Genomic DNA, 23020 nt, shown 5'->3' with positions numbered 1-23020 from the left:
TCCCACCAACATAAATAGAGATTAGCATACATGGGACTACAAGCTGCTCCCATCACTGTCCCTAATGTCTGAAGATAGAATTTGTCCTCATAAACAAAATAGTTACAGTTGAGAAAAAAATCAGAAAGTTGTTAGAATTCACATTGGGTTCTGCTCTGAGAAAAAATTTTACTGCTGCAATTCCTACATTGTGTTTAATACTGGTGTATAGTGATCCTACATCTACTGTCACCAGCAACACATCAGGTACCAAGGTAATTCCATCTACCAATTTTAAAATATCTAATAACGTTTAATAAAGTATTCTTCATATATGAGGGTAATGACATTACATGTTTTCTGAAATGAGTATCAATAAAGATACATTCTTGTTCAGTGAGGCTTCCAATAACCAAAATTATTGGTCTGCCAGGAAGAGTCATCTCATCTTTGTGTATCTTAGGTAATAGATGGTGGGAATATTTGTTTTTTTTACTTCCTTTTTGGTTCTTTTTATCTACATATTTACAGGGCTAATGCTAAATATGTAGATAAAAAGAACCAAACATTTGATTCCTATTATACCTGATTAATTCCTATATGACACGTCTTTAATTGCAATATACATGATTGTAGCGATCCAATTGTATGTGTATTATAAGGGATTAAATGCACTACTATCAATACCTAATTGCAGCTCGATATGGGCTCTATTTTGATTGGTTGTAGAGAGTTTAAAAATCCCGCTGTAATGAATAACGGGTTTGTCTGGACAAAGCTATTCACAGAGAAACGTGCGTTGGCGTCTTGCTGAGTGCTTCTTTTTCTTTACCACAAAAAGATATTTTTATATTCGGAAATTTTGGTTAATTTATTGGATTCTGTTTGGTCCATCCTTATAACTGGATTTCTGTACTTTGCTTAATCTCAAGCACTAGAAAATAATAGGCAGTCAGAAAATCACTCCCGTCATTTAGTACATACATGGAACCGCTAAGATCATTTGGTTACAATCCCTGGTGGTTATTTAGGGATCTACTGCTTATAAAACACCTATTGGTACTGACTCCAATGCGGATAAATATAACATCAATATATATATGATATTTATTAATATACCATACCTATTATTAGTACAATATTAGAACTGTTTTAAACAGTTATTAAGGGTTCAATAATGAACCAAACGATATAATAATATTATAGAAACCAAGATGAAAAGCAATTTTTATTATTATCACATTGAAATTAGAGAACACTCACACAGCAATTTTATTTCACATATTTGGTGATGTCTTTATTAGCTATTATTTGTAAGTTATTATTTTGATTTTGGTGCTCGTGGGGGAGAAATATATCTAAATAATAAATGGAAACACTATTAATTTAATGTTGGGCTGTTTAGGGGGGAAGACCTAATTTTTAAACATTGATGTTATTAATAGGCTTATTTATTAAATTTGAATGCTACCAATTAAATCACAAATCATGAGATGAAATAACGAGGGAATAGCCCACACATGTCCATGAAATAGCTTTGGAGTGGATTGTCCCATTACTTTTGGTCCCTTAATAAGTGGGAGGCACATATAGAAACCGTTGTAATTCCTACACCGTTCAACAGATTTGGATGTAAATACCCTCATATTAAAGCTGAAAGTCTGCAGTTAAAGCACATCTTGTTTGTTTAATTTCAAATCCATTGTGGTGGTGTATAGAGCCCAAAATATGAGAATTGTGTTGATGTCCCAATATTTATGGACCTGACTGTATGTAGGCACTATATAATAATTGCAAATAAATAACTATGTCTTGGTGGTTTTAAGGAGTGCAACTTAGAACTGTTGAAGGTGTTAGATATAAGAAAAAGTCAAAGGGACTGTGATCCTATGAACTTTGAATTATTTTTTGGGTGAATAGTGCACTATATATTTCATATTGTCAATAAATAAATAAATAAATAAATTATTATTATTATTATTATTATTATTATCTTTGACTTATAAGGCGCCACAAAGGGTCCGCAGCGCCGTACATTACATATACAGAAAACAGAGAATCAAGACACATCATGATACAGAAAGAACAAAAATATATATAAACACAGGTGACAGGGTAAAGCAAATCAGATTATTTCTGGGACAGATAGTGAAAGGGATGGTAGAAATCAGCGAGAAGTAGGCCGAAGCTTAAGAAAACAGAGAAACCAGGGCTAGCGAAGCAGTCCAAGAGGTACAGAGGGTGATGGAATAGTAGAAGGAGCACACAAGGAAATAGGGCCCTGCTCATGAGAGCTTACATCCTAAAGGGAAGGGGGAGACACAAATAGGGTGGTACTAACTGGGGGAGAGAGCCAGGACAAGGAAGTTAGGAGGAGGACTGATAGACTTGAATAAAGAAATGAGTCCTAAGGGCACGCTTGAAGCCTTTGAGAGTAGATGCTAACCTGATGGAACATGGAATATCGTCCCACAGCAGGGGAACAGTGTGAGAGGAGGTGATCAGTGAAGTAGTGAGGCGGCGGTCACAGGCAGAGCGAAGGGGGAGGCTAGGAGTGTAGGTAGAGATGAGATTGGAGATGTAGGGAGGGGAAGATTGACTAAGAGCTTTAAAGGTGAGGGTGAGGAGTTTAAATTTAATTCTGTATGGCAGTGGTTCCCAAACTTTTGCAGTTCGCGGCACCCTTAGAGTCTCCATAATTTTTTCAAGGCACCGCTCCAAAATAATTACTGAGCAGTCTTGTTTTAGAAGTAGTTGGGTCAAAAAATTGTAATAAGTATTTAGGTCAGGACAGAAATACTTATTTAGTTGTATGCAAAAATGCCCATTCTGCCCCCAGACACTCTGCCTCCTCTGCATCCAGACACTCTGCTCTCTCTCACGCTGCCCCCTCTGCCCTCTCTCACACTGTCTCCCTCCTCTGCCATGCTGTCCCCCCTCCTCTGCCCTCTGTCACGCTGTCCCCCCTCCTCTGCCCTCTCTCACGCTGTCCCCTCTGCCCTCTCTCACGCTGTCCCCCTCCTCTTCCATACTGTCCCCCCTCCTCTGCCCTCTGTCCCCCCCTCCTCTAGAAATGTAGATGCTTTTATGTTTTGTGGTTAGCACATTACCTTCATTGGGGCATATTCAATTGTTGATGTTACTGCCTAAAGTAACTCAGCGAGCGCACTATTACAGTCATTACGGTAATAGTGCGCGTAAATACCATTATTACGGTACTTTTCTCGCTGGATTTCAGCTCGCGGCTAAGGGAGCTGCGAGCTGAAATCTGGCTTACTATTACCGTAATAACGGTAATACTTTTAACGCCGTGGGCATAATCAACAATTGAATATGCCCCATTGAGTTTAAAAAATCATTAAAATTGTACTGTAAGTAGCATGAATTCTGCATAACATCTACGTTTATCTGTTTAAATATCACAGTATAACTCAATACATAACACTTAGTATACAGTTTTCATTACCAATGTAAAATACAGTGCTGCTCACTATGAGAAAGATCATCATTGCAGCTCCCAGCCAACCAGATCAGACATTGCAAAACTGACTTAATAACGGCATAAATACACTGAGGATTTTTTCACTTTACCATGGTTAATGCAGGGCTGCTTATAAACGTATGGGCAAAACATGCTTATTACCAGATTCTAAGTCCCATGCGGAAATTACATATATTTTATATACATTTTACAGAAGCTGGCATAAATTACAGAATATTTAAAATACATACTTTTTTGCAAGACTTTTGAAAAAAAAATAAGTGTGCAGATAACATTGTAATGGTAATGATAACTAATGTAAAAAATGTATTTTTACTACAGAGGTACTATTAGAAAATCACAAAAGACACATACTGATGCTTATATGTGTATATATAGAAGCTTAAAAATGAATCTGGGAATAATAAGGTAACCACCATAAGATCTAGCCAAGAGCCACATGGGCAAAAGAAGGACAGGGGGTTATTAACTTGTGCACATTACAGGATAATAATGATTCTCCCATTAGCCATCTGCACACTTGCTTCTAGGCACAAAGACCAATTAACATATTGCAGACGGCAAATTACTGGGAGTAAGAAAGATACTTCAGACAGATATACTTGCAGCGCAAAAATGATATAGGAGTTACAGACCCTTATAAAAATGTTTAAAAATATTGCTTTAGAGATATGTTATTTTTAAGAAGTTTAAATAGTTGAATAATGTTTAATGTTGTTTTACTGTTATTACATTGTACTCAAAATGTGTTTTATGTATGCAGGTTCTGCGCTCTTAAAGGCTATTTTCTCTATTTTCTAATGCAGTGCTGCCTGGGAGGTGGCCCATAGGCCAGATGTGGCCCTCCAAAAGATTTAGGTGGCCCACAACATTTCAGAAAGCTCCACAGACTCTGAAGGATGACATTATATACACCAGAAATGCGACCCTCTGCTAGGAAACAATAGGATTTCACTGTTTATTGGTATTTCTCATAGTCAAATGAACAATCCTTACAGAACCCCCACCTTTTACTTTTCAAGACACTGATAGGACCAGTAACAGCCTAAGTCAGTGATAAGCAACAAATATACTTCAATTGTCAAATTAAATTCCCACACATAATACTCAGATCTACCACTTGCGCCAAAATATCACAATGCTCTCAGACCTCGACATGTATTCCGAAACACCCCCATATGCCACTCTGACCTCCCCACATGCCCCAATGCCACTCAGATCTCACCACAGACCTCTGCACATGTCCCCACATATCTCTGCACATCTCCCCTCAAAGACCTCTTCACATCTCCCCCCATAGCCCCCTACATTTCTTCTCATACTTCTGCTTCAGCTTCTTGCTGATTGCCATAGACAACCAGCAACCAGTCTCATACCCAGGGCCATCTTAACAACATTATGGCCCCCCGGGCAAATCAGTGCACTTGGACCCTTACCTACACAACCACTCACAGAAATAAAAATGTAAATTATCAATAAAATTAAGTTTATATTTATTGGTACCTGCAACAAAAAACAGTGTTTAAACATTAAAAAAAACATGCTGTACAACTGTGCCTTGATACATGGGTGAATAGATTTTTTTTTCTATTGGGCCCTGCCTATGGGGCCCCTATGCTAGTGGTGCCCACCGGGCAACTGTCCAGCATGTACAGGGGGAAAGACAGCCCTACTCATACCCTTGTACTATTCTTCACTTACCTCCCCAACATTTCCAATTCAAATATCCAGTGTCAATCTCTATTTGTACTGGCAGATCCAGCTCTCCTCCTTCTTCTTACCATTCAACTGAGGGAAATAAATCCTCCAGTGCAACCTATTGTAACATTTGCAAAACAGTTCATTTTAGTGACTGATTTATGTAGATTCAACACTGACTATAGACTTTTGGGCATAGGCAGTGGTTCATATAGCCGTGCTGGAGTTACTGTAGATTCTAGATCAGCTAACGCAAATGTAGTCTATGTACTTAGCTGCAGCCAACAACACCAACAGCACCTGATCACATCCTAAACACATGGGCATAAAGCATCAGCCAGCTGCGTGCCAATATTGTTAAACTGGAGTGGCAATATGACCTGTTTTAACAGGGTCTAACATTCATTTAGATGATGATGGCATTCAAGCCTGTGGTATAGCATGTTAAAAAAATGTTACAAATGAAAAGTAAAATAAAAATATGTAAAAAAAAAAATGGAAACACTTTTACCAGTGTAAATAGTAAACAAAACACACAGATACATATTACATATAAAATTTATTGTGGCTTAAAATACAGACTAAACCATCTAAATGTATTTATTTTTATTTTGTTTCTTTTTTCCCCCTGGTAGCTGTTTTCTCCATATAATTCAAACAAATTAAAATATATTTACTCAGCTATAAGAAAACTCAAAAGAAAGCTCCACATGTGATGAAATAGCAAAATAAAATTCAATTGAGTATAGTAAAAATGTATTCAAAGCAAAATGAGCACAGTGCAAATATGAAAAACACAGTAATATACAATGAAACAGAGGGTGAGTAGATCATATAGATAGCACCTACAATCAAGGGGCATACAGGAAATAAAACACAATGCACACATGCATGTTTTGTTCTATGGGATGGTTAAATATTCACAAGGATCAATTGCATAAAGTGCTCAGTAGTTCTGTATGGACAGATATAGTTGGCCTCCAGGAGATCCAGGGGGAGGTGGGTGTTAGATGATGAAACATTGTATTAGACTTTCCTGTTAAAGGAATACAATCCATTTTTAAAGTCAATTTATATATTTGCCATCACCGCCTCCTAGGGTAAAGAATTCCACAGCTTAACCACTTTTACAGTAAAGAACCCCTTCCTATGCTCATGGCAAGGCCATATTACTTTCATTTGAAATTGTTGACCCCTTTTTCTTCTTTATTTTTTCCTCTGTATGGTCCTTGGTATGAAAAGTTTTAGAAAAGATTTATATTAATTATGTCACAACTAAGGTTTCCAAACAAAACAAACCTAGTATTGCAAACCTCTCTATAATTTAGACTAACCATTGCTTTTATTAATGAGATTGCCCACGTTGGAAACCTTGTCTGTATTTCCTATGTCATTTTTACAGTGTGGTGCTCAAAAATGGACTCCATATTCTAACTGTGCTCTAACTAGTTTCTTATACAATGGTAACAATATGTTTACACCACAAGCATTAATCCCCCCTTTTTAGGTTTCACAGGATTGTGCCTTTGTATCCACTTCCTAGTATTGTGTGCTGCTATACAGCTTTCTGTTAACTAGAATTATTTATTCCTCTTCCATCTCAGTTGTACCCTATTTACTTCTTTGGTTTCTGGGCAAAATCAATAAATTTACTCTACACTTGTAGCTACCACACTTCCCTCATGTCAGATGAGGCCAATCCAAACAAATAATGCAACTTCCATGAGTATATAAATAGGCAAGACAATTTGGTGGTCATTCATGCACAGGTCAAGTTTGAAAAGGCAAATTATTTATCAGCCCTTTTACATTTTTCTTCACTAATAATAAGTACTGTACGTTTGGCAATGTATTCCCATGGGAAGATCCTATAAGTGTTCCACGTCCAGGCAATTTTCATGTCTGGACACAGGAGGTATTATGTCATGAATTAGTTATCTATAGACTGAGATTTATGGCCATCTAGTGACTCATAGATTAATGGTCACATTTCCAAAGGAACCAAAAGATTGATAGCTGCTTTGCATGCACCATTCAAAACACAATGCAAGAGGTTTGTGTTGGCTTCTAAGTCATTGTTTCTCAAAGCAGAAACATATACCAGGTCCTTGTATATTTTTCTGCCTGTGCAGACCTGCATATATAGATCACACACAGTGGTATATTTACTAAAATGCGGGTTTGATGAAGTGGAGATGTTGCCTATAACAACCAATCAGATTCTAGTTATCATTTATTTAATACACTCTACAAAATGACAGGTAATATCTGATTGGTTGCTAAAGGTAACATCTCCACTTTTTCAAACCCCTAGTTTAGTAAATATACCCCATAATGTGGGAGATTTTCTGTAAATTAGGAAGCATTGGGATCAAAGCTGGCATGCAGGTGGTATAGCTTGATCTCCCCACAGTGATTGTGCTATACTCCTATAAATTTGCTCTAACTCAGTCGATCAATGATTATATCCATAGACTATAATTGTTAATAATAATTATAATTGTGAGTCCCAAAATGTCTCAGCAAAAGATGCTACGTTGTAGTGATTCACCAATCATAGGAGTGCTGTCCTTTCAATATTTCATCAGCATCATCATCATCATTTATTTATATAGCGCCAACATATTCCATAGCGCTTTACAATTGGGGAAAAACACAGTAAACTAATAAACAAACTGGGTAAAACAGACAAAGAGGTGAGAAGGCCCTGATCGCAAGCTTACAATCTATTTTTATCTATCTATATTTGTTTGTGTGTGCGTGTATATATAGATATATATTAGAAATGGCAATATGACATACCACTGTTACCATACCACCAGGCCTGTATTGAAAATCACTTTTTTCTGTTATTTTTTATTCATTTTAACTAGGATAAGCTACTTTTTTCCTTTACTGCAGCTATTTTCCTGAATATGGGAGAAAGGTGATTGCATTTCTACCACTAGTCTTTGACTTTTACAACTTAAATTATAAAACAAATAAACAAACAAACTATTTCTACTGAACAAACCAAAGCATATATTAAAAACACTTAATCAGACCCGCTGTGCAAGTTTGCAATGTTTGCTATTTTGAAAAATATCTCAATAATAACCATTAAATACAATTTATAGCTGTGGGAGCACATTATACAACTGGGAATCTAGCATTTGGGCTGAAGAATCCAAGACTTGCATATTACATAAGCATGTTAAATTTTGATTTAAGGGAATTACTGCAAGCACAATTGTAATAAGGAAGCGCATATTTTTCAATTAACATTAAAAGGGGCAGTAACTATAATATTTTCAGATCAAAATATTCAATTTTTGTGACTATTGTTAGACTTTATCCTGTTGAAAAGGTCACTTTTCTGGGATATGTCAAGGTGCAAATGTGTGAAGTAGGTATTGTTAAAAGTTTTATTTATACTCTAGTTACCCTTGTTTGCCATCTTGGGAAAATATTTGGCTTCATTAGAACTTTCAGCAATGTCTTGCATATATATAGAACATTGTATTGTACTTATATTTGTGTAAGAAAAAGAGAATTTAACATGATACTATTTATTGGACTACTGAAAAGATTTAAATAACTATGTAAACTTCAAAGACTGTGTAGATCTCTTCATCACACCTAAACAAGAGACCTACATTGCCATACAACCCTGCAATGGGACAAAGGATTGCCAATATTTTTTGTTTTTTTGATTATTAATAGCTGTGGATTTTGATATGCTTGAATACCCATTGAGCAACTACCACCGCCCCCCCCCCCCCCCCCCCCATCCTGTGCAAGGGAGTTCCCTATGTCTCCCCTCTCCCTCCCCACTTGTCTTTTAATTTAATTGTTTGCCTTCCTTCCTATTTTCTGTACCCCATATCCTTGCCAAAATTTGTCAACAAATATTTATTGATGGAAAATAAAAAACCCTTCAATGTCTATCATGGTATAACATTGCAATGCTAGATTAGTGTGCATTATACATATCCATACCAAAATGTCCATATTCCTATGACACTGAGGCCCAACAAGCATTGCTAGTGTAAACCACAGTGCCCCACTACTTTAGACGTTCAAGGCACCCCACTCCTAGACTTCAACCCAAATCATTCATACTAAATGGTTCATGGATCTTTTGTATAACCATCAGACATTGGGACATTACCAGCCTTCTTCAACTTTAATGACAGCTACATGAGTCAAGAACAACACTACTGGCATCCTCAGCCTTGTGTTTTCCATCTACAAGCTTTAACATAAGCATGGACAGGGAGAGCTAGGTCGGAAGGTACCACTTGTCATCTACATTAAAGATAAAAAGCCCACCTGAACTATCCACTCTAGCATAGATATTATACTTTTTCTCATGAAAACTATAGAAAGTCTTCACCCTGATATCTCTAATCACCAGAATGCAACCTGGACTTAATTTGAAAATATGAGCAATCAAGCAGCTTTCTCAGATTGCATACAACACCTTTTAAATCACTAATTGACATATCACTGCATTTTTTACTACTTCTGTACACTTGGACAACGAAGAACCTGCCTGCTCTGTTTGTACAATATTAATGCCTTAGGTAAAAAGATTAGCAGTATTACATTGGTTACATAAGACTTAATTTATGGCTTACTTCCCTACCAAAATATCCAGCCACTCTCTATACTACTTTAATGATTGTCCTTCTTTTTCTCTTCTATCTGATATAGAGAAATAATATGTTCTCACTCTATACAGCAATCTAAGCAAGCTGAGTCATATTCAAACATTCAACCATTAGTTCAATAGTGTACATGTATATATACACACACACACACACACACACACATATATATATATATATATATATATATATATATATATATATATATATATGTGTGTGTGAATATATATATATATATATATATATATCATTTTTTTCTTTTTTTTAGAGGGAATGGAGCATAAAATATATTGTAGGAAATAGTTTAATAATTTAACACAGAGTTAGGATAGTTTCATTATATTATGAAGGAACAGTCAGATCTGGTAAAAGTCAAAGAGTAGTAATAAATGGAGCATACTGGGCTAAAGATACTGGGCTGTATTATAGGGAGCAGTATTGGCCTCTGTGCTCTTTAATCTTTTTATTGAATAGTCTAGAAAGTAAGTATTTGCTCTGTGGAATTAGTGGCACTATATAAATAGCTGATGATGATGATGATGATGATGATGATGATGAATTGCTCATGATGATAAGCTGTGTAGAGTTACTGAAACAGGGCTAGTTTGTAACCTGCTACAGAACGAGTTTGAGAAAATGGTAAACTAGGCAGCGACATGGCAGATGAAATTTAATGTAGATTAATGTAAGGTTAGTGATAATACTTCTGCATCACAGTAGCCACACTCACGTTCCCCATCAACAGTTTCAATTGTTATTACGCGACCTTATCTATCAATTCCCAACACATCTTAGATTGTAAGCTCATTTGAGCAATTCTTATTAGTAATGTTTAATTACGCCAATAAGCCACAACATTAAACCACTTGGCTAATATTGTGTCGGTCCCCCTTGTGTCGCCAATACAGTTCTGACCCGTTGAGGGATGGACTCCACTAGACGTCTGCTGGTGTTCTGTGGTATCTGGCACCAAGACGTTAGCAGCAGATCCTTTAAGTCTTGTAAGCTGCATGTGATGCCTCAATGGCTCATACTTGTATTCCAGCACATCCCACAGACGCTTGATTGGATTGAGATCTGGGGAGTTTGGAGGTCAAGTCAACACCTTGAACTCTTTGTCATGTTCCTCAAACCATTCATGAACATTTTTTGCATTGTGACAGGTCGAATTATTCTCCTAAAACATGCCACTGTCATCAGGAAATACCGTTACCATGAACGGGTGTACTTCGTCTGCAGGTAGGTAGTACGTGTCAAAGTAACATCCACATGAATGCCAAGACCCAGGGTTTCCCAGTAGAACATTGCCCAGAGCATACCACTGCCTCCGTCGGCTTGCATTGTAATGAGATAATTATTGTTATTCACTTCACTTGTCGTGGTTTTAATGTTGTGGCTGATATGTGTATTTAGCACTGACCATATTAAGCAGAGCTGTACAGAGAATATGTAATCATTCACATTAGTCCCTAAAGTATACAGTCTAAATTATCTATTACACACACACACACACATACACACACGCACACACACACACACGGACACACACAGGTCCATTTTATCAGAAGCCAATGATTGAAATTTTGGACTTTGCACTATGTGAGGAAACCAGAGCATCCAGAGAAACCCATAGGAGAACATATATATTACACAGAGGTAGAGTCCTGGTTGGAATCGAGGTCATGACCCCAGTAATGCTAACCACTGTGCCCCCATGCTGGGCAATGTCATCTTTACCTTCTGTTTTTGTCATTGTATGTATTTTTATATTATGCTCAACTTAATGTACAGTAGCGAGTAATATGTTGGCAATTTATGAACAAATTATGATACTTTAACAGTAATAATAGGGTTATTCACTTAATCCATTGTAATAACTGTGCTGCTTTCACATTAAATTTAATACAGTTTAGAACACTGAGATGGAGAAGAACTCAGGAATACTAGTGGATAAAAGCTAAGCAGCTGTACACAGTGCCAGGCAGCGGCTGCTAAAGCAAATAAAATACTGTGATGCATAAAAAGGGGGATAAATGCATGTAAAGCAACTGGGATTTTTGTTTTGCCTTCCTTTAGATTAATACAACCAAAATACTGTATTTGAAAAGTTGAACTTGATGGACTTGTGACTTTTTTTCAACCTTACCAACTGTGTAACATACCATGCTTAGTAATATGTTTAAAAATGTCTACCCAGTTACATGTTTGCAGCACAATTGTCTAGAAACCCTGATTCAAGGATCACTATTTCCATTCAAGATTCACCATTCATGATTCATCATCATCATCACCATTTATTTATATAGCGCCACTGATTCCGCAGCGCTGTACAGAGAACTCACTAACATCAGTCCCTGCCCCACTGGAGCTTACAGTCTAAATTCCCTAATACACACACACACACACACACACAAAGACAGAGAGAGAGACTAGGGTCAATTTTGCTAGCAGCCAAGTAACCTACTAGTATGTTTTTAAAGTGTGGGAGGAAACCGGAGCACCCAGAGGAAATCCACGCAAACACAGGGAGAACATACAAACTCCACACAGATAAGGTCATGGTTGGGAATTGAACTCATGACCCCAGTGCTGTGAGGCAGAAGTGCTAACCATGATTCGCATTTGCCATTTGTGTTAAAACTAGTGTTCTAAATATTTGTTAAACACTATTTAAATAATATTTGTACTTAATAAAAATAAATAAATTTGCTGTCTGAGGTTCTCTGTACTCGTTCCAGGTTCGCCATTTGCAATTAAAAACCAACAAAATATATAAATTTTAGCTTGAACGTGTCTGATGCGGCTTCAACATGAAGGGACCGTCTCGACCATGGTTCAACTTGTTGATCATGAATGTCACATAATTCAGAACTTAAGAGGAGGCACCAATGACCAGCGCCGGTGCTAGGGTCCTTGGCGCCCTAGGCACAGTGTGAAAATCGCCGCCCCCCCCCTTTAAAAATCGCCACTGTGCTTCCCTCCCCTCAGCAAAAGACAGAGCAGAGAGGAGTAGCTTCATGCAGGTAAGATTCAATAGCCCCTTCCCTCCTCTCCTCCCCGTGGATTTCCGTTTTTTTTTAATTTCGAGGCGCCCTGCAGAGCCTGGCGCCCTAGGCAATTGCCTAACCTTGCCTAATGGGAGCGCCGGGCCTGCCAAGGACTTATAAATTATGGGGACAACCATTATTTATTGATTAAGGAGACAAAATGAATTTATCATTAAACTATGGGTGCAAATTTAATTTTGTATTATGTTATTAGAATTATGCCCCTTAATAGAATGAAAAGTTATTTTTTCACACTTAATTATAAATTAATTTTTCCTCTTATTCAATAAATAATGATTGCTCCCATATTTCATAAGTCATTGGTGCCTCCTCTTAAGTTCTGAATGGCAATCTAGACTATTATCAGGTCAAATAAAAAAAGGTGTTTTGAAACTACTACATATCTTCTATGGTTTAACATTTCAGCCACAAACTGCCTTATAGTACATGAAGGGGTTTGGAGCACTAAACCGCTGACAATGCGCTGCAGTTTAAAATCGCCTAAAAAAACATTTAGTAAGTTTAGCCCAAAGACTTTGTTTCTGTGTCTGAGCACCAATACAAAAAATCTACTAACAAATAATTTCTTTACAATAAAATATTTTTATTAATTCAGAATAAACCATATAAAATAAACACAGGTATTTTTAAAGTATTCTGTTTGCCCTGGCCTAAAATAGAGAGATATATAATCCACATAAAAGTATTATTGCAATATATTCCAGTTTGGGAGATAAGGAGGTTTAATCCACATTTTCTGTTTGTAATTGATTGGAGTACAACATGTATTTCCAAGTACAGCTACTTAAAATTAAACAAATATGAAACTACCTTTTAGCAACACCCCTAACATTTATTAAATGACTTCACAGAGATATCACACCAGGCGTAGGAGACAAATACATGATTTAAAAGGATAACTAGCCCTGCAATTTTCTGAATAATTTTTACATAAATGAGGCCTTTAAACTAAAAAATTCGAAAAAAGTTCCCTAGATAGTTACAGATGGTTTAATCTTTGGAAACCACTGCATGTTCATTTTCCTTTCAGCATTAATTATATATAATTGCTTTCATTTTAGCAAACTCCTTGTTAAACTATATGTCCTCAGTGCTGCATGTACTTTACATATAAATGTTTCTGTTGCAACATTATGATTTTATGAACAGTTTGAAATGGAGGAAAAATGAGCACAGTTCATTGTTTGTGTAAGTTCCTTTAATATTGTTTAATTACTCTGTTATAGTCTGACAGTAATTAGGTTATCATTTTGTTTTTAATGAGACAGACACTGTCATGCTGGGAGAAATATGTGTGTCATTATATTGCTCTTAGTGCACAAATGTTTTTGCAAAGTTTTTCTGCTTCAAAATAATATTTATTTGTATAGATTGTTCAGCAGAAAAAAAAAAATTAGATAGATAGATAAATAGATAGATGTCCCTCTTCTAATATCTATGTATTAAGAATAAAGATTGCAAGCTTTTCCAGACTTTATTTAGATGCCAATTTTATGTGGCTAGTCCAAATTCAGATTTTAAGCCAGAAAGTCAGTGACCCAAAAGCATCATATTGAACCTAATAACATTAAATACCCTGCAAAATAGCAGTAATAAATCACAAGATAAAGCATAAACTATTGTTGCTATCATTACTCCATTTGACTACATGTTCTATTTGAATGGAACATGTTGGTCATAATGTGGCATTCCAACTGAAAGACACAGTAAAATATTTTACAATTATATTGGACAAAATCAATGGAGCATCATTCTGATTTAAATAGGAGAGGAACATATATGGAACAGGTGTATGAGGTGGAATGGTAAAGCCTCACACCACACTGCACCTGCAACTATTTTGGAAATGCAAATAAACCACTTGTTATCCCAACAGTGTTCAGATTATCCACATACATCTTCCTCTCATTAACACCTATGAACATACCCAAGCATATGGCATCAGATATAACTGCATGATAAATCACTTTGGGATAACTAGCGATCCATATGTATCTTTTAATGTCCTTTAATATATAACTAATTAAGAGAATCGTGTATATATTTTTATAATGGAACTTCAGTCAAGTACATTTTCTGGTCCATTTCGAACCCTAGTGTAACTGCCTGCTACTTTCCTGAAACCTCAATGGGAAACAGAAGTTTATAGAATTTAAAATTTATCAATGTCAAACATAATATTACTTTAATTGCTATTATTGTGGTTCATGCTAATATCTGAAAGTGACAGAGGCATGTGTCTGCAAAGAAAAACAAAAAACAAGCTCTGTCTAACCGGATTGTATTCTTAAACTCTACATAACTGTAAAACTGTGCACAAATTGTCCCTGGATTTCCATATATAATCCTAACCCTTCGTGCAATGCCAGATTGTGAGATATATATATATATATATATATATATATATATATATATATATATATATATATATATATATATATATATATATTTATTTATTTATTTAATGCTCATTCTGTCACAGTTGACTGTCAGGTGACTTCTGGGCAGGCAGGGATCACAGACAAGTCAGATTATAGGTGCTTATTGTGAGGCTGAAATACAATATTTCTGAACATCTGAAAGAAAGTAGGTAGAGGATGCTGACTGCATGTTGGCATTCAGTGGGTCTGTTGGTATTATTGCAGAGAGCAGGTGGGGGCTGATAAGCTCTCACAGGACTCCTCATTAAAGGCTAACACAGTGGCTATTATTGGATCAGATCGCATCAGGTGAGGAAGAACTCAGCTCACTGGGCTTATGTTGACACCTGAAGCAGCCTGGGCTCCTCTGACCTTGGCCATCGGCTGCCAAGGTCATTCCTAATTCCTTTAGCCGTCTGCAGGAGATCTTTGCTGAAGAGGAGGGGTTGTGAGGCTGTATAAAAGGGAGACATTTGGTGTACAAAGGAAAAGACACATTTCATTTCCACATAGCTCAGGTGTTGACAGAAAACGTCTCAAAATAGATAAAAGGACATGTCTAATTTCTTGGGCAGGTCACAAAAGCAGCTGCATGGCTGCAAACAGCCTTATTTATTGTCATACCCTCAGCCATATGAACTGATTACCCAACCAGCCCCACGCAGATGCAGTGTGGCTGAGTATCAGTACATCACGTAAACAAATGGAAGCTGCAGGCATGATGGCTTAATGATTTTACAGACCTAATGAACGAAGAGTTGGGTAAGAGTTCTCGCAGCTGTTGGATGTTTACTATACAGGCAGCTTTATTTACTAACTCAAAATAGATCATATAAACTTACATATGCCGCTTAGAAACAAGCCATTTATTTGCACATACTATTTATGGCTTTGGGTAAACTGAGATATTTATTTGCTGATACAGATGATTTCTTGCTTGTAGCTGGGTAATAAAAATGAATTGATCAGATGAACAGGGTCTGCACAGTTACTCTCTACACCTTAACACAAGCCATGTGATAGCGTCCCTCATGTCAGTGAATGTTACCTTATTACTTTTACAAAAGGTTAATTTTTATTTATTATTTCATTCATATGCAATCATTTAGAGCTATGTGTAAAGACCCAAAAGAAATATCTTATTTCATTTTAAATCACGTCTCTTTTCTCTTTTCTTTTTTTCAGGGAACACAATAAGTGTTCCTGTCTAGACATTCCCATTTTCCTCTCATTTCCTAACTTATTTATGTCCAACTGTCAGCCCATCAAAAGTGTGCTCAGCAACCCCGGTTTCAATGAAGCAGATTTTCTAGGGAATCTCATTTCCACGTAAATGAGAGAGACACCCGAGATAATTCTACATGGTCCAATCTCTTCTTCAGTAGCAGGTCAGCCACGTTCCAGCACAATCTTCTTGTTCTCACAGCAATTCCCAAGCAAGTGAATAAAGGGTTTAATAAACCTATAGGAAGATAGATAGAATAGTCAGTCTACTGTAAAATATCATGTCTATCATTATAGCTATATATTATTTATTTTTTAGCTATGTAATATCTAGTTTTTACAATACAGATTCTAGTTTGTGCCCGTGCAATTAAGGAACTACTGAAAAGGCCAATGTATTATGTTAATGTGCTTAATGTATTTGACTTTATGGTATAATATTTATATATATATATATATATATATATATATATATATATTACTCTAAGGAACACACACGTGTAGGCTGTTGTGTTGTATCTTCTGTATCACTGTTCCCGATGGATAACGCCTATACAAAGACATGTTTGTGTGTGAGAGGAATTGGACAGACTGCCACCCATGTAAACTGACTGAGAATTTCCTGTACAATAATGCGATTTGTGCTACTCCTAAGCACCCTCTCCCAGTGTATTTTTCTCTTTCCCTGTCCTCCTGTTTTCAGTACTCTGGAAATAAGAATATGTAAAGATTACCTCCCAGGCAGCTGATCCGGCGCTCCTGACAGCAGTTGCTGATAGTCTTCGCTGTTTGTGAGCAAGAATCGATGACAAGGGTCTGTATTAGCAGTAAACAGAGGAAGAAAATTATTCAAATCAGCATCCTCCTGCCTGAGGACAAACATGCAGCCACCAACCCGGGAGAGAGCACTAACAATGAACCCGATGACTTGACACCTCAGATCTATGGGGAATCCTGCAAAACTTCTAAGAAGGGGGGAAATCCAAAGGGCTGCGACTTTTGTTTATGTTATTTGTCTGTCAACGAATTCTTCTGCTAATATAATCTGTAAGTGACTGGTCTCTGTGTACAGATAGAAGCCAGATTCCCAGGCAATGAGGAACAGACTAGGAAAATCCCAGTAACTTCTCACCTCAGAGCGGACTGTTAGCTGATAGTTACTTTGGGGTGTTCAGCTTTTCATTTTCATCAGGATGATCAAGTTTAAGCAATATTGTGTTTTAGAAATAGAGCGATGAATGGCTTTTTTGCGGGATAACTGTGGTTACTTTCATACATACAATTTGACTTTTTCTATGCACATAATTATCATTGTGTATCATGTATATTATTCATTATATACTTAAACATATGTGAGTATGTGTTACACAGACACACACACACACACACACATGCACACACACATGAGCATGTATATATATATATATATATATATATATATATATATTTACAGTATTGTAGAATGCGTGGAATTGTCTGTGCAATGAAATTGTATCACCATGGAGATGAACCACTTCGATGCAAATGTGGGTGTGCGCAGAGAAGGGTTAATGATGTATGTTCAGATAAAAAAATCAGAAGTTAAAAATGTGCTTCTTTTGGAAAATACCCTTTAAATACAAGAGATCGATCTATAATGTAAAATGGTGTGCTTTTTAAAAAGAATAAATCCAGATGCTTACCAATAATTACATGTATGCCTCACATATATATATTCATCTCTATTGCCAGCTGTTATGGAAAAAATATAAATATATAAGTAAATAAAAACGATGTAGCTATTTAAGAAGTGATCTGCAACATGTATTGTGGTTTGTTCCGTTTTTCCCGAATACAGTGGATCAATTCAGTTCTGGAAATGGCAAATATATTTTGAAGCTATCACGGATTTTGTGTCTTAATGCCTATGTTATTTTTGTCTTAACAGAGTATTTTAATTATTAAAAGATTTTCGAATGCCTCTTGTATCTCATCAAAACTTTTATTACTTTGTGAACGGTACAAGTACCAAAACATTCCAACTTGGCACTTATTTATATAATGATAGTACTTTTTAAACGAATCTTTAAATGCCTGATATCCGAGATCCCTCATATAAAACCATCCTCCACAGCTCATTAGGCAATAACTAACTTGTTTTTCCTCTTACAAGATGCTGAGCTGTTTTAAACACTCCAGAAGTTTTTTTAAAAAAACAAAAAACAAAACTGATTTCGGTTTAAGTTTATTTAATAAATATGCGAGGCAGTTATTGCATTAATACCGCAATGTCACTGGCTAAACAAACTATTCGCGCTATTTAGATATCCTTTTGACAGCCAAATAATGCCTTGGGTTTGCAATTACACACAGATCCTGCTTTTTAAATGCTCTGCTCATTTGGTACCTAGCAAGTGGATGACTTGATTTCGCTGGGATTACATATAAACTTGTCTCTGTGTGAAGAGGGTTTTTTTGTTCCCTCTGTAAATCCTTACTTCATCCACAGCAAAACCTCATCCTATTCCAGCCTCTCTCTTCGTAATTCGCACAGTTGTTCCCCTTGCTCTTCCTCCAGATCCAGTCGCATAATGGGAGCTTGCAGTGATTAATGGGAATCATGATTGTAACTGTCAGTATCTTAAAACAAATGCATGGGATTCCTGTCCCTAAATATGATTTTCTCACCTGTGATAATTAAACGGGTGATTAGACCTGGAAGGTGTAATTTAGTTGCTATCACCTGCAGTTTCCATGATAAATTCATTTATATACCTCTCCGAAATACAAAATTTAGGGTTCATTATTTCTAGGGTAAAGTGGAAATACAATTTTAACTTATCAAAACTGTGTCCTTTATCCTGAACAAAAATATTAAATAAATACCATTGCGAAAAAAGACCGTTGTCCCTATATTGTAATGAATCCTCAACACAATAAATACAATAATAGACAAAAAGTGTGTGTATATATATATATATATATATATATATATATACAAATACAAAAAAAATAATTACATTTCTAAGAAAAAGCATTCTTTTAAAATCCAAAATGACAATTAGTCTGTCGAATGTGCATAATGTATTATATATTTTTGTGTTTTTAACTTAGTGTCTTTTTAGTTATATTTTATTTTGTTACTTTTAGATCTTGTTGTTGTTTTGTATTTAAATCTCAGACCTAAAGGGACCAGGTGTTTAGTTAGTGAAAATCTGTACTAGTTTTAAAAATTACTGCATTCTGAAAAAGTTTACAATAACTGGGTTTAACATTAGAAAATGTTGGGGTGTTTAACAGGGTCATCCCCAGATCAGATGATTTTTTTTTTCTGAATACAATCCTAAGTATAATGAGTGACTGTTGTATTAAAGGGGACAAACAGTACTTTGCCATCTTCTGACCCCAGAATGCATGGCTCGGTTTCATTGATCATCGCCTTTATGAGATAATGCAATTACAAACATCAATAAGGAGCTGCGAGTGAAATCATTATGTGGTGACAGTGATAAATGACTGTACAGAAATAGCATGCTTTTCTCTTACAAGCCAGGAGCCCACGGGCTCTGGGGGCTGAACACTGTCACCAAGGAAACAGATGACATCCAAACTGGCACCAAAGGAAAAAAAAATAACAGCTTCTTTTTTTTTTTTTCATTCCCCCTTTTTCTAGTCTCCCAAAGAGTTAGTTTTGGCTTTCGAAGCAGCTGCCAAACAGACGAATTTATTTCAGGGCTCAAAAAAATAAATAAAATACAAACCTTCTCCTTATCCAGTTTATCGAGTATTCATTTAATGTTTTTATTAAATCATTGCTTTGTAAGCCTAACTAAAACAGGGGGGCACTGTGCTTTTACGTTTTGTATCAGATGATTTATTAGTTACAATTTGCATTCGGTGTCTACTACACTGCAAGGAACACATAAAAAGGACATTTTTCCCTATCGGGTTCCAAGGATTTAGTTTTACTTAGCTGTGAGGGACTTTAAGGGATAAATACAAAAAAAAAAAATGTCTGTAGCACATTCAGATTTGCACGATTAATCCCATGCTGGAGTGATTAACCCCTTTTCAGCATCAAAGTACCTTAGCACTGAAAGGGTGGCGCTGAGAGGTCGCAAACTTGGTGCATTTGTCCTGCAGCTAGTCACTTGTATCTGTGGAGCTCTGAAATTAAGTGGGTCTCATAACTAAGACGAGAGCCATCTAAAATTCTTATGACCTCATAAACTTCTAGAGCAGTAATGGAAAACAGCAACATCTAAGCAATTGGGCTTTTGAAGTATTGTACTACATATGTATTACTATTGTCATAGTGCCAATGGTTTTAAATCGCAGAGCTGCTATTATTATTATTATTATTATTATTTATTATTATTTTACTATTATTGTTGTGATTTGCATATGTGTGTGTTTGTGTATATATATATATATATATATATATATATATATATATATATATATATATAATATATATATATATATATATATATATATATATATGTGTGTGTGTGTGTGTCTATATGATATCATTATAGTATATGCTATTATTGTAATGCAATTATAATCCTAAGCACATATATGTGTGTTAAATTGTGATATTATAAATAAGTACATTGAACTACAACAACACAAACTTGTATCCACTGACGCATTGGTTGCTAATGTCAGACTTTCAGAGCAATAAACATGATTTCAACCACAAAGGAATTTACTGATGTCACCGCTGATACTGTGTGAGCTCACTTGATGTATGAATTCAGTAAATTTCCTTCTGTTACTTTTCTCATTGTCTTTGTCCCTGTATCTATAACAATGTGTGTGTGTGTGTGTGTGTGTGTGTGTGTGTGTGTACAATCCTAGGGTTAGCTGTAACTATAGATTGTTAATGTTGTAATATACAATTAGTAATCAGGTGAAATAATACATACATGTTATTTAGGCGACTGGTGTAAGAAATCCACACGACCACAATATTTTCTAGTTTGCTGAAGTGACTTTATCAATTAATACCCAATGGTCTAGTATAGTATAACTTTGTCTGAAGAGACATAGCTGTTGTAGCTAATATAAAATAAAGAGTTAATAGAGTTTATCATTTAAGTAAAGTACATTTTAGAATTTTTACAGAAAGAACATCAGTTCTTCATTAACATAGACATTAATTTCAACAGAGTCATGTGAAACAAAACACATGCGTTTTAAGTTGCCCTGAAGTTCAGGGACAGCTCTCCTGCACCTCTGGAATCTGTACACTCCCCCACCCTAGTCGTAGTACAGGCTACCTCTGGGAAACGCTAGATCTTCATACCCAGATAAGCTGTGCCCGTACATTGGGTACTATATGCTTACATGGGCAATGTCCTTAATCTAAAAATACCCTCCTTGAAGGTGAGAGCAATGCACAGAATATGGCTGGGATAATTGTCGGAGTGAGCTGCTTGTCTGAGTTGACTGCACTATCATTTGTGGTGTGCTTTCAGCTTATCTGCCACCAGGGGATTTAGAGGAATCAGTCTTGCTTTATATATTGGTGTTTAATTGTGGTGAACCGGATTAAATATAGAGAATTGGATTAAATATGAGCTTCCTTACTAACTAGAAAGCAGTGTTTATGGTGGGATCTTGGACTTCACTGCTCTTACATGTGACTTATAAACATAACAGTAATAATACTAATAATTAATAATAATCATAATAATAATAATACAGTCCATTGAAAAAATATTTTTGAGATTTCTGTAATTAACGAATTTGGGTGTGACACACGTGTAAAACATAAGAAAAAAAGTTCTAAAAGATTGAGAAATTAAATACTCTATTACAGTGGTAAATAAGCAATGCCTGGTTAGAGATTGCTTGATACAGTCTATCCTTGTAGAATCCAACATTGTGATCTCACTGGCTATTCCACTTTCCTCCGATAGATGGCAGTGTGCGCTGTGTATCTTCCCTTACCCGGTTCGCACGTTCAGCTCCTGGGTGAGAGAAGCAGCTACACAGCAGGGAATGGCTACTTCTTCTTTACCAGGCCCCTCTGTCCACGAAAGGCACTTCCTAACCCGGACCCTCACTGCTTTATTCACAACCCCGCAGTGGGCGTCTCGGAAACCTTGTCATGGAGATGACTCTTGATATTATACTTTGAACAGCCAGGCACACTACTCCCTGCAAACCCAAGCAGCTTGCATGTACATCAGCACAGAGGGGGCTCAGAAGCAGGAGCAGTGTTTAATGCTGAGTGTTGTGTTTCTCTTCCACAGGGTTACATACAAGGGGCAGAATTCAAGTCATCTCTCGCTGTTCCTCTGCTTCTCCTGGGCAGATAGCAGCGGATGAATCGCAGACTAGCTGCCAAAACTTTTCTGTGCCTCTGCTTTGAATGAGGGGTAGCTAGGAGACAGCAAGCAAGCAGTGAAGACGGAATTTCCAACGTGTAAAATGTGCTTAACGGGGCCATTGAAAGAGTGCAATAAGGCGTGAGGGGGAACTAATCTCCCC

This window comes from Mixophyes fleayi, chromosome 3 (assembly GCF_038048845.1).
Source record: "Mixophyes fleayi isolate aMixFle1 chromosome 3, aMixFle1.hap1, whole genome shotgun sequence".
NCBI lineage: Eukaryota > Metazoa > Chordata > Amphibia > Anura > Limnodynastidae > Mixophyes > Mixophyes fleayi.
The sequence above is the reverse complement of the archived record's forward strand: the minus strand, read 5'-3'. Positions refer to the sequence as shown.